Source organism: Leptonychotes weddellii, chromosome 12 (assembly GCF_054177405.1).
Source record: "Leptonychotes weddellii isolate Sample4059 chromosome 12, ASM5417740v2, whole genome shotgun sequence".
In the NCBI taxonomy this organism is placed as follows: domain Eukaryota; kingdom Metazoa; phylum Chordata; class Mammalia; order Carnivora; family Phocidae; genus Leptonychotes; species Leptonychotes weddellii.
Window position 1 is genome coordinate 23724905 of NC_138380.1, and position 13560 is coordinate 23738464.

General features: G+C 37.5%; 1 long non-coding RNA gene and 1 pseudogene across 1 annotated transcript in view; one reads left to right on the forward strand and one right to left on the reverse strand.

The window, feature by feature from the left end:
• The window catches only part of LOC145716396 (uncharacterized), a 109879-nt gene extending 98641 nt beyond the window's left edge, over positions 1–11238 (reverse strand). The window contains exon 1 of the long non-coding RNA XR_014139029.1: positions 11066–11238. This is a non-coding gene — a long non-coding RNA (uncharacterized LOC145716396). The remainder of the gene's footprint in view (positions 1–11065) is intronic.
• A 500-nt stretch (positions 11239–11738) lies between these two features.
• On the forward strand, positions 11739–13126 carry LOC102742549 (developmentally-regulated GTP-binding protein 1 pseudogene; annotated as a pseudogene).
• The last annotated feature ends 434 nt before the right edge of the window (positions 13127–13560 follow it).

Sequence of the window (13560 nt, forward strand, 5' to 3'; positions counted from 1 at the left end):
ATCCCCATAATTCCAGTTTTACAATCATTCAACATCAAATCAGGAGCAAGTCTCATCACTTTCAAACTATACTGAGGTGGGATGATGAGATATCAGTTCAAGATATTATTTCAGTTGAAAGGGGAAAAACACCTATAACAAAAAAAAATGAATCTACTTGTCTGTTTCAAAATGTTTTTTTTTTAAAAAGCTGTAATCTGATGGACAAGAAATACATGAGAGTAGACTTACAATAAGATGAGCCACAACTGCTCATTTTGCCTTCAGTTCAATCAGACTCACCAAAGAAATAATAATTCACGGATGCAGAAGGGGATAGGATGGGATTGGCAGTGCTTTTTTCACTTTTGAGATAAGAAGTACAGGCAACGCTGAACTGTAAGGAAAGCACTTAATCCCTATCAAAAACACATTTTAAATAAGTATATATCTGATATAAAAAGCATCACCTCATTTGGAGAGATAAAGGCGAACAGTAAGAGCTGACATTTCCCAACACCTTCCAGCTGACCTTGCATTCTTCCATTATCACATTTAATATCCCATTTTTTTTTAATGTTCAAGATGGTGAAACAAATGCCACCAGAGTAAGTGACTTTGTCAAAACAAAACACTCTCAAAACAGAAGAGGAGACCCTCCAATCCAGGATCCGAACATTCTAAGTTCAGAGTTGAGCATATAGCATTTATTCACCAAATATGTATTTAGCTCCTCTCTGCTGGGTGTTCCTCAAAGACGCTGGAATGCCATCCTCCCGAGGAGCTTATTTGTTACTGGGAGAGGCTGATAGTATCATGTGGACTACCTTATTTTTTTAAATAACATTTTGTGATAAATTATATGATGTAAATGAAGAGTGTGCTGTTTTTAAGACTCAGGTTGGGCCTCTCTGAGTGGAGGGATGAGCCCAGCACTAAAGGATCAGAAGAAGCAGCTTGTGTAGAGCAGAAGGAAGAACTTAGAAATAGAAAGAAAAACATAGTCCCTGAGGTTTTAAGAAAGAACTGCTGCTGTTTGTGGAGCAAAAAGGAGGCCTGTGCACTGGACAGTAGAAGCAGAGGGAGAATGGCATGAGTGAAATCTACAAAGGTGGGAATGGGGACAGATTATATAAGACCTTATAGAGGCTGGAAGAGTTTGCATTTTATTCTAAATAACACTGGAATTCACTTAAGGAGTTTAAACCAGAAAGAAACTATCTAATTTATGTTTTTCAGTGTAAAATTTGCCTGGCAAGTAAGTAGTTGATGGTACTACTTGCTTAAGCAGACTTTATAACTTTTACTCAAACAAAGATAGTTTTGAGAATAAAAGGAGGCATTACTGATGGTTACTGTATGACAACGGGTCTACACCAGGGCTGTCCCAGGTGTATTAGCTGGCTTTTGCTATAACATACTACTCATTGGATTTAAACAACATTTATTTAACTGAGTGAGTTAGGTAGAAGCATTTTGTGGTCTGATCCTGCTTGGAGGATTTCCTCTGGGCTCACAGGCAGACTGGAGAAGTCCAGTCTGAAGGTGGCTACAGAATCTAAGATGGTCTTTGAATCACTATGGACTCATATGTCTGGTTGTTGTCAACCAGGGATATTGGAGCAAATGTGCCTCTGGTCTCTCATCATCGATCAGGCTGGCTCACTCACAGGGTCGCAACAGGGTTTTACAAGCAACAAAATTTGAAGCTATAAGACCTCTCGAGGCCTAGGCTCATAAATCACATGACTTGCAACTCATCATTTCTACTACATTCAGTGTGTCAAAGAAGGGCACAAAGTCAATCCTCAGTTCTTGTAAGGAGTGGGGAACCAGACTCCACCTTTTGGTGAGAGCTACTGCTAAGCATTGTGGCCACTTTGCACACTCTAACACCAGGCACAGTGGGATGTATGCTCACGCTGCATTTACTGAAATGAGGAGAACTGAAGGAAGTACAGCTTCTTTCCAAGTACCACAAAACAAAGGCGATTCTACTGCCCTGAGACTTCAGGAAGTCTTAGAATTATGAAAACATTTCCTTTGGAAGGATGTCAGGACTTCAAAACACCAAAGAGAGTTAAGCGTCTGGAGGGTGTACAGATGGGTCCTCTGTGCTAGAATAATCCTTTAAACCCTCCCTAACACATCCACATTCTCAGAATTAAGTTGATATCTTTAAAGTAGATGCTTACATCAGGTACATTCGCTGAGTACAGTGGTCAAACATAGAAGATGTCTGCCTAGTTCTTGGTCCTTTGCCTCCTGGTCTCTCATGTGGCCTCTTGGGCAAAATACTTTCACAGCCTAAGGATTCTTACCCTTTGGGAGACATGGTGATGGCAGTTGCAAAATTAATGACCACAACTGCGCCACTAACTAACTGTTTATAGCTTTGCCTTTTTTATTTTTTATTTTTTTGCCAAATTTTCTTTCTAAGGGAATTCAAAGAAGTCAGGATGAAATTCAGAGTGTCAGAGCAATAGGAAGGATGTGCCATAATCTGAAATGTTCTTAGCTTTAGTCCTTGTCTGGTACTCCCATGCCCTCTCGCCACTAGTCTACACTTCAACCACATCCCCACCTCCTCCTGCACCTGATCAGCAACCAATGGATCCAGATTTTACAGAAGTCTTAAAAAAAAAAAAAATTCCCAGAGGGTCTTGATGAGCTACCAGTTTTAGGAATCACTGATACTATCAAGTTTATAGATGAACCTAGATTCATCATTTAATCTTGCTGCAAATAGCATTTGTGTTTTCTTGGAACCTAAAGAAATCATAATGTATAAATTATTTCCTAAGAAGAGAAATTATTTTTTTGTTTTCTTTGAAATACTTTTACTAGACAAAGAGAATTTTGTGTCACTAAATACAAGGATATGTCATTTTCTTGTGCTTGTCTTTACTGTGTTTGACAGATATTCCATTTTTCACAAATGGAAGGTGTGTGACAACCCTGTGTCGAGCAAGACTACCGGAACCATTTTTCCAAGCATTTGCTTGGTTCATGTCTCTGTAATACATTTTGATAATTCTCACAACATTTCAAACTTTTTCATGATTACTATATTTTTATGATGATCTCTGTGGTCAGTGGATTGTGACTCGCTGAAAGCTCAGATGATGGTTAGCAATTTTTAGCAATAAAGTAGTTTTTAATTAAGGTATGTACATTGTTTTTTAAACCTAGTGCTAGTGCACACTTAACAGACTACAGTATAGTATAAATGTAACTTTTATACCTACTGGGAAACCAAAAAATTCATTTGACTCACTTTATTGCAACGTTCACTTTATTGTGGTGGTCCGGAACCAAACCCGCAATATCTCTGAGGTATGCCTGTAAAGAAATTCCTATAGTAGTGGTATACTTCTCAGATTTCTGACACCTGGCTCCTGTAAATTATATTTGGCTTCTTTGGGATATGGCTGGCAGATCCCACTTATATGTATTGAATCTTCAAGATGGGTACATTATTCTCCTGAAAAGAATGCTAAAATGTATAAGAATGAAAAGTAGCAACCACAGAGCACACAGAAGAGAAAATTCCTGCTCAATAACACATACACTAGTGGAAAACAGAATCAGTGCAAAGAGCAAGTTTGCTATTTCTTTCCTTTGTGTATACCAAACACCGTTAAGATAATAGCAATAATAGCTATAGTCATTGAGTCCTACACCATAGCCTCCACAAGACTTTTCACTAAGCTTGTTACTAGCATTAGTCTATTAATCTGCACAAAATCATGAGGCAGGAGTACTATCCCTACTTTAAAGATAAAGAATCCAGAACATAAGAATGTTAAGCGACTTGTCCATCTCACATGCTGGTAAGTGATAGAGCTGGGATGGGACCAGGTAATCATAACCCAAAACCCATATATTCAACCACTCCTACAAGCTGAGCTAGAAGAAGAATAGGGGCAGAGCAAAGGCAGAGAAGGTGATCAGATCTGAAAACGTGGTTATGATTTCTCAACATATGTTTAGTAATGACTATGAATTTGACTTCCAAACTTGAGATGCTCCCAAACCCAGCAATCAATGCCTAATTCAGGTAAATATGCAACCACTCTCAGAGGGAAATGAAGGGAACCTCATGATCTATTACTCTCTACATCTTCTAATCCTTTACACATAGAGAATATTATTAAGCTAAAATGGAGGTGTTTTTTTCCTTTATTTAGGGGGAGGATTGTTTGTTTTTGTTTCTATATAATCATATCTGTCAATGAGATAAAATTTCTCTGGTGCTTGATCAATGAAAAGTCATAGTATTCAAGGACTGCCCACCAAATGGACAGAGTTCACCGGTGGGAATTGAGTGATAAGTCCAATTGAGTGGGTCCTTTTCCAAAGGGCAGAGAAGAATCAGTGTAAGTCCTCCTCTTCCACATACCATTATATGGATCTTCCCACAAGGAAAAGGACATTTCACCAATTTGGCAAGTAGTTCAGGAATTTTTACAACTAGTAAAGCAAAAGTTAGCCAAATATGGATTATTCCTAGGACTAATTTTACTTGAAAGTGATCTGGGGGCACCTGGGTGGCTCAGTCGGTTAAGCGTCTGCCTTCAGCTCAGGTCATGGTCCCAGGGTCCTGGGATCAAGCCCCGCATCATCTCCCTGCTCAACGGGGAGCCTGCTTCTCCCTCTCCCGCCGCCCCTCTGCAGCTCCCCCTGCTTGTGCTCACTCTCTCTCTCTGACAAATAAATAAAATCTTCAAAAAAAAAAAAAAGAAGAAAGTGATCTGTATCTTGACTGATAGTAAATAGTACAGATCATCTGCACATAGTCTACACTGGGATTTTTTGCTGAAAAGGCTTTCCAAATGATTAGTAAAGACAGTTATATCATACATTTATATATCTCTTCTTTTTGCATATTATTTATCTTCTAAATGGGGATTTGTCTTTTTAAATTTCCTCAGAAAATGCTTTATTAGATGTATTCCAAAGAGACATCATTTCTAGTAAATGGAATATTTAAATATCTATAACATAACTTTATCTTCTCCTGAATTTTATACACAGAGTTTCTCTGCTATTATTATTATGGAAGATTTTGTTTGAATTATATTATTCGGAACTGCCTATGTTCATTTTAGGTACAGTTAACAAATCAAATTTGATTATTTTGTAAGTACCATAAAATCCCCCTTTCAATGCCACATGCTGGGTCCAGTTATTTGAATGCATCTAGATGAAAGCCAAAAGAAGGGGATCATGTATTTTCCGGAAATATGCTCTTATTTCATAACCCAATCATCACCTCCTGTTTGCAAGACCAAAGGAGAGCTATGGAAGGAGGTAATGGAGGCAGACCATTTGGTCCAAATATCAAGTGTTTAGAGACCTGTGCATATGCTTTAGCAAGGTAAGGTAGGGTGGTGTTTTATTATAAATACAGACCTCCTGAAATCCATTAGTGCTAGCTAAACATGAGTGAGAGGGCAGGTCCAGGGGCGAGGATTCTCATGATAGGAAAATTGCATGGGTCTTAACAAAACTCATAGAGTTTATTTTCTTCTTCCTTTTTTAATAAAAAATTATTTTTCTTTCAAATGCTCCATTTAAATTGTTTTCTCATAATTGCTGATAGAGAAAAAATATATATCTTTTTTCTTCAAACAACTTGATAAAATCTTCTCTCTGTAGCTAACCAGAATTTTAAGGTGTGTCACGAACCCCACTTAAAAGAAGTACATAAGAAACAGATCTACACTCAGCCTATCTGGGAAACAAAAGCTTTAAATTCACTTTGTGGGGCTGAATGACTAAGATGAGCTTTCTGCATTAATCAGATTAAATAAGAAATGGCCAAATATCTATTACGTGCTGCATGGAGACAGACACTGACAATCAAAGCTAGAAAGTTTTAATGAGGAGACTTAATTAAAAACACACATCATCTTCAGAAATAGGAGTCCTTAATTCTGAGAAAAATCACCACCAAACTTAGCTCAGCTGTACTAATTAGCAGAGATTGGGAATTCAGAAAGCCATCCTGTTAGAAAAAGTTATGCTAAGGAGTGACTTTACAGAATCCTGCCCAGAGAGTGTATTGTTGGGGCTCTGATCCTATGACTGAGACTCTTGTAGATTTGGGCAGGAACAGGACTTTAAATGATACCCCAGAAGACCCCCTCATGAAGTACAGAGTTCTCATCTAAACATCCTGACATCCAGGAACCTGGAGGAGAGGAGGATTCACTACGTTCTTTGGTTAATTTTTGAATATCTCAATTTAACTGAAAGTATTGTCTTCAACTGAGCTGAATCTATCTCTTTGAGGTTTTCATTTATTGTTTAATTCTTGCTTTCTAAAATTATCCAGATGAAGTCTAACCCTACTTCTCCATACCTGTATCTGTTAGTCTTTTTTTTCTTTCCTAACACAACAGGATTCCCTGATGTTTCTACTATGCCTCATAACCCTCTTTCAGACCTTACCACCATCACCATCTTCCCTTCTGGAAGAAATGCAGTTGCAGTTCTTCTTAAACTGTTGATACCTCAAAGTCTAATCTGTTCAGTGTGTCATATAATAGGACTATGGCCTCCAGTGCTTTGGACTCTTGAATTTTGTAATTGCTACCTAATTTTGCATTAACACTTTGGCAGTTACAGAGCACTTTTGGCTGAACTTGTAATCAACTAAAACTCCTGTCTTTTTCGAAGAACAGCTATTGAGCCAGGTTCATCCATATTTTGTATTTCATCAGTTGATTAATTTAAGTCCAAATTTGTTTCATCCTTATTGAACAAATGATCAATGTCCACTTTAAGAAAAATTAGAAAATACAGCAAGTAAGCAAAATGAGCAAGAATAAAAATTAAGTATAAATCATCCCTTTATTCCAAACATTTGAAGATAACCAGCATTTCCATTTTGGTAAATATTTTGTCAACCTCTTTTTCTATGCATACATATGCTGGCTGTTGGATATTTATGTGCATTTTTTGTGCACACATACAATATGTAATTATATATATTCTATGATCTTATGAACATTTTCCAAGCTGTAACTTTGTAAATGTCTTTAAATTTTTAAGATACATATTTATTCATCTATATTTTTGTGTGAAATGGTTTCACAATATTCCGGTTTTAGATACAACAACAATGTTCAAGGTACTATGGCCATGTAAGAAACCACTTCAAAATGTAGTGACTTAAAACAACAGTCTTTCTTTTGCTCTCAAATCTACGGTTTGGAAGAACTCAACAGACTTGTCTCTGCTCTACTTAGAATCAGCTGTTGTGGCTCAAAGCCTGGAGGCTGGTTTTATCTGAAATCTCAATCACTTACATGAATACTAGATTCTGACTTTCTATTAGAACCCCTACAGGTGACCTTGCCATGTAGTCTGGGCTTCCTCACAACATGGAAACACAACAAACAGGGTTTTGAGGGAGAAAAATTCTAAGAGACAGAACCAGATGGAAAGTCATATTGCCTTTAAACATCACTTTCAGCATATTCTATTCAATGAGAAAGCCACAAAGTCCTCCCAGGTCCAGGGGGAGGACTCCAACTGCAAACAGGGGAGGGACAAGGTTAAGGAAAAGCATGTGGGACTGGAAATATTTTTATGATGATTTGGGGAAATTACTATGGCCATAATTCATTTAACCTACTTGATACTGTTTAAAATTTCCCCCATTATAAAAAATCCTGCAGAAATATTTCTCAAATATTCATTTGTGGGCATTTACATAATGATTTCCCTAGGGTATATTCTGAGAACAGTGATTACTGGGTCAAAGTTTACCCACATTTCTAAGGCTTTTGATAGATACTAGCAAATTGTCATTCAGAAACATAATGGCAGTTTAGACCCTGATCACCAGTCTATGAATGGAAAAGTCTGTTCCTAACTCCAGCTTAAAAACTGGGTATTATCAGACTTCTTAATATTAGCCAATATATTATTGTTATTTAAATTCAAATTTCTTCAATTACTAGTACATTTGAACATTTTATATGTCTACTGGTTATTTGTATTCTTAGAAATTGCTTTTTCTTGGCCTTTGATCATTTTTCTTTTGATCTCTCTCTTTGAAGTGTTTTAGAGAGTATTCTGTATTGAGGACATTAAACCTTGTCATATATATTGCAGTGCTTTTCCAATTTGTTTTTTTTTTGCCTTTTATACCCTATGTAAAGTTCCTGTATTTTCCTGTATTCAAAAGAATATTCATTTCTTAATAATGGCTGGAGGCCTTCTTCAAGACATACATTACATAAAAATTAACCTATATTTTCTTCCAATACTTTTTTAAGATTTAATTTTTATAGAAACTCTTAAATAAATCTGAAATTTGGTGTATAGAAGAAATAGAAAATACATTTATTTTTTTTCTAAATAATTTTCTTGGAAATCATTTAATAATTCATTTTTTCTACTATTTGAGATGTCACCTTTATCACAAACCAAATACTTAAATATACTAGTTCCTGAGTTTTTGATTTTCTATATGCCTCCATTTATCTGTCTATTGCCACTTGTTTATCTATCAACCTATTCTTCTACCTCTTTCTCAATGTATTCTTATTAAACTATTATAGACACTGCTGCTTACTGGACAGGGTTATGTAAACTTTCTTGTTTCTTAAAGCCATTTATAAATCAGATAGAAGTTTTGGATTCTCTACCTAAAAAATATTTTCTCTACCTAGAAAAATTCTGTACCAATTCTGTACCAAAAATTCTGTAACAACTTCTGATTGAAATTGTTTTCAATCAATTTCCTACAATTATCCATCTCTGAGACCCATATAAGGGTTTCATCTTTGCACATATCTTATGAATTTAACTCCTGAGTATTTTATTATTTAGACAGTTACTGTGAATGAGCTCTCTTTTCCATTTGATATTCTGTTATGCTGGTTTGTTTATAACATATAGGAAAGCTGTTGATTTTTTTTTAAAACAATTCTTTTTCTATCCGTCCACCTTTTTGAATTCTTTCAATTTCAAATTTAAATGTTTTCATTTTGAACGAATAAGTGTTGGGGATGAAAGCTGCAACATAAGGGATATAGTCAACGGTATTGTAATAGTGTTGCAAGGTGACAAATGGTAGCTACACTTCTGGTGAGCATAGCATAATGTACAGACTTGTCAAATCACTATGTTGTACACCTGAAACTAATGTAACATTGTGTGTCAACTATGCTTAAATAAAATAAAATAAAAATAAATGTTTTCATTTTAAATCCTTTGTGTGTTCTTCGCAGATAATCAAATCATCTGCACTAAATATAGCATTGCCTTCTCTTTTCCAGTATTTAAATATGATATATATCATGTTAGAATATTTAAAACATATGTCCTGGTTAGAATATCTAAAACAATGCCAAACAATAATGGAGATAATAACTACTTTTATTTTTATTCATTTTTTCAGTCATAAGTTACTTTGAATGCAACTAGTCTTACCTGGTTACCTGTGCAAGATAAAAACTCTTTACTGTGTTCAGTTTCCTTCTGTTTTTCATAAGTTTTTGTTCTATTCCTAGTTTATTAGCCATAAATGTCTTTTTAAACTTTTTATTGAGATATAATTCACTTACCATAAAATTCACCCTTTTAAGGTGTACATTTAGTACATTTTAGAATATTCACAAAATTATGCAACCATCACCCTTAACTAATTCCAGAACATGTCATCACTCCAATAGAAACTATTCATTAGTAATCACCCTCCATTGCCCACTTCCCCCAGGCCCTAGTAACCATTAATCTACTTTCTGTCTCTATGAATTTGTCTATTCTAGACATTTGATATACTTTCTTATCAAATTGAGACCATTATTTCCAACTCTTAGAGATATTTCTGGATTCTGATTCTACTCCAGATTACATTAGCTATTAATTTAGCACTGCTAGATGAATGTTAATTAGTTTTATAAGTATGCCTCTGTGTTCTAACCCATTACTAAATTTCAAACAGAATTGTGTCAATTATTTGTGCAACTGCTATGTAGGAATCTTCAGTTACATTTTTGTAACAACTAAAAGTTTGCTCATCTTTAGAATCATCTTGTCTGCATGTCTCTATTTTGCCCTCAAGCATGTCTTAAAAAACTGTTAAGTGATTAGTTAAGAACACACTACATTGTTTCTGGTATACCAGCCAAACCCTTCCAAATCCTGAAATTAAGGGTTTTTTTTGGCAAAATTTATTCTAAATCACCACATAGTAACTCCTACTAATCAATACACCCTTTTCTCTATGTGAATAAACTGTCCCTTTCATAACAAAATTCAAACTCTTCTCTAGTATTAACTACAAATTTAAAACCCCACAATTTTTAGAATAAAAACTTCTTTAAAAACCCAAATTGTTAGTGTTTCCCTACTTTAAATTCTGTAACCTTTCCTTTTTCCAACATATCTCAAATCACATAATGTGGCAGTTGCTAAATCACCACTTTAGTGTCTGCTTTCTATACACTACAGCCTATAGGAGAAAGAGTGAAAGGGACAGCAGTATAATTCACATCACTCTGCCAAGTTGCTATTAATTATTTATAATAAATGATTCAATTTCTCATTCCTCTCCCCCATTTGATTAATATAAATTATGAAAGATGAAGAGTCATGGACTCTGACAAGTATGGCATGGTGAAGAGCTCCCACGGAGCCCTTGGAGTCTTCAGGCCCAGTCCCCACAGAGCCCAGTGACCTACGTCAGGGGCAGGGCTAGACCTGGCCACCCAGTCCATGAGGGGGTGGGAGGGACGGAGGCTGCTATGTCCACCTGAGCTCCTCTCACCATCTAGTTACCCCCACTCCCACCCAACCCCCAGTGCTTTGTCCAGTCATGCAGACAGAGCTGGCTTCCCACCAGGGTAGGGGTACAGCCACCCATCTGTTAGAATCAGCCTCTTTCCAATACCCTCATTTACAAAAGAGCTAGAGCTCCTCAACCCGTCAGAGCTCCGGCCTCCTGCGGATGTGTATACACACGTGTGTATACTGTAGAACTAAAACAAAAGTGGAGTCACATATATTAAGGACAAGATGAAGTTGGCCAGTACAGTCCCATTAAAGAAAAACAAAACAAACTTACCTAAGTTACAGAAATTTACAGATCTTCTAAAAAATCAGCGAAGGACGCCAGCCAATCCCCAAACACCAAGTCTGTTTTGTCATCTTGGGACTTCCTTGTTCCACTGATTGGGCTACCCTGATCCAAATAAGGAAGAAGACCACTAGGCAGTCAGCTGAAAAAGTCAAATATATTCTGCATTTGCCTTATTAAAACCCATTAGTCTGGGGGCGCCTGGGTGGCTCAGTCAGTTAAGCGACCAATTCTTGATTTCGCCTCAGCTCATGACCTCAGGGTCCTGGGATGGAGCCCACACTGCCTCCCTGCTCCTCCAGGAGTCTCTCTCTCTTTCTCTACCCCTCCTCCCACTCACGTGCTCTCTCGCTCTCTCAAATAAATACATTTTTTTTTTAAACCCCTTTAGTCTGTGAGCAACTGGGAACTCACAGCTCCCATAGCCTTGAGTTTCCCAGTTTGCAGGTCAAAACCCTTGTAATAAACTCATCTTTCTGCTTTGTTTTATTCAGTGTGCAGAGTTCAGCAATACAAATCTGTGTGCACATAGGGGCCAGCACCAAGCTCCATAGTGAATGATGCATCCCCTTCCCCAATAAAGAAATGACAAAAAAACAAAAAACAATTAAAAAAAATGGGGAGTTGGCTGGGGGGAGGGGGGAGGAGAATGCTCCACACCATGTGTCTCCGTGAGCATCACAGGTGGAACTCTCACTAGAAGGAGAAAGTACCTCGTCTGTGCATTGCATTAGCACCTGATGGAACTGGCTAATCTGCATCAGGTGTGTGACAGGAAACGGTATAGAGACCACTGCACCCCCTGGGATTCGCCACCAGGAGTGGCACTTTAACCAAGATCACAGAGATTGAAGCTGAGATGGCTCAGACTCAAGAAAAACAAGGCCACTGCACACCACATAAGCCTGATTAAGGCTTGCCTTTCTAAGCTTTGCAGAGAACTCATTACTCCAGAAGGTGGTGGTAGTGGGCTAGGAGATTTTGATGTGGCCAAGCAGGTGATGCTCAAATACTGGGTTTGTGGATTTTCCCTCTGTAGAGAAGTCAACACTGCTCAGTAACCTGGCAGTGGTGTATTTCAACATGACAGCCTGAGTTCACTGCTCTCACCAGAGTTCCTGGTGTAATCAGATACAAAGGTGCCAAGACCCAGCTTCTGGATCTCCCAGTTATCAATGAAGGTGCCAAGAATGGAAAAAGTAAAGGAAGTCATTGCAGTGGCCTGAGTGTGTAACTTGATCCTGATTGTTCTGGATGTCCTGAAACCATTGGGACATGAGAAGATCATTGAAAACAAGCTGAAAGTCTTTAGCATTCACTTGAACAGCAAACCCCCTAACATTGGCTTTAAGAAGAAGGATAAGGGAGTCATCAATCTCACTGTCACTTGCCGTCAAAGTGAGCTGGAGGCTGAAACTGTGAAGAGCACTCTGGCTGAATATAAAATTAGTAATGCTGGCGTGGCTCAGCAGAGTGATGCCACAGTAGATGACCTCATTGACATGGTGGAAGGAAACAGAATCTATATCCTTTGTATCTATGTGTTAAATAAGATTGATCAGATCTCCACTGAAGAACTGGATATCATCTATAAGGTTCCTCCCTGTGCATCCATCTCTGCCCATCACTGCTGGAATTTTGGTGACCTATTGGAAAATATCTGGTACTAACAAAAACTGGTGAAGATTTCACCAAGCCCAAAGGCCAGGTGACAGATTACATACCTCCAGTGGTGCAGCCTTATCCCGGGATCACATGGAGGATTTCCACACGAATATTCACAAAAACCTTATCAAAGAATTAAATATCTTTCGGTCTGGTGGGGGGGGTCTCTCTGTGAAACACAATTCTCAAACAGTGGGTTAAGACCATACATTAGAGAATGAGAATGTCATTCATTGTGAAAACTTGAAGCCTTCTTCTTTCCCCAACTGCCAGGCCAACCATAACAGCCTTCCCCATGACCAAGCATTTTACCCCAGGTCTCTTCTGGCTTTGGCAGCCATGAGATCAGGAATCACAGGAGGAAGATGGAGGCACCCACACTGAAACTTCACTTGTCTTATCTTAGTGTCACCTTGTATACTGAACTGCTTAAAAACCTGGTAGAGGGGGGAAAGCCACACTGGGTAAGGATTTCACAAATATCTACCTGGGGATTCATAATTAAGGTGGTCATAGGGTCATAAACATTTTTAAAATCTTGTTCAGGGCATGTGTATGCAAATCTAAAATATGTAAATAAGGACACCTATACCTGAGGTGAGGCTAATGAATGTTTAATGAATTCATGAGTGACATAACCTTTCAGTGACTGTGCTCACTCTGAGTTTAATGCATATAGGATACATCAATAATTACTTATTTAAAGCTTTGCCTTTCATTATTTAGTTAGTGGGAAATAAAGACAAACCTAAATATGTTCTATTACTGAAGAAAGCGGCAAAATATTGTACTACCAAAAAAGAAAAAAAATTGTGAAA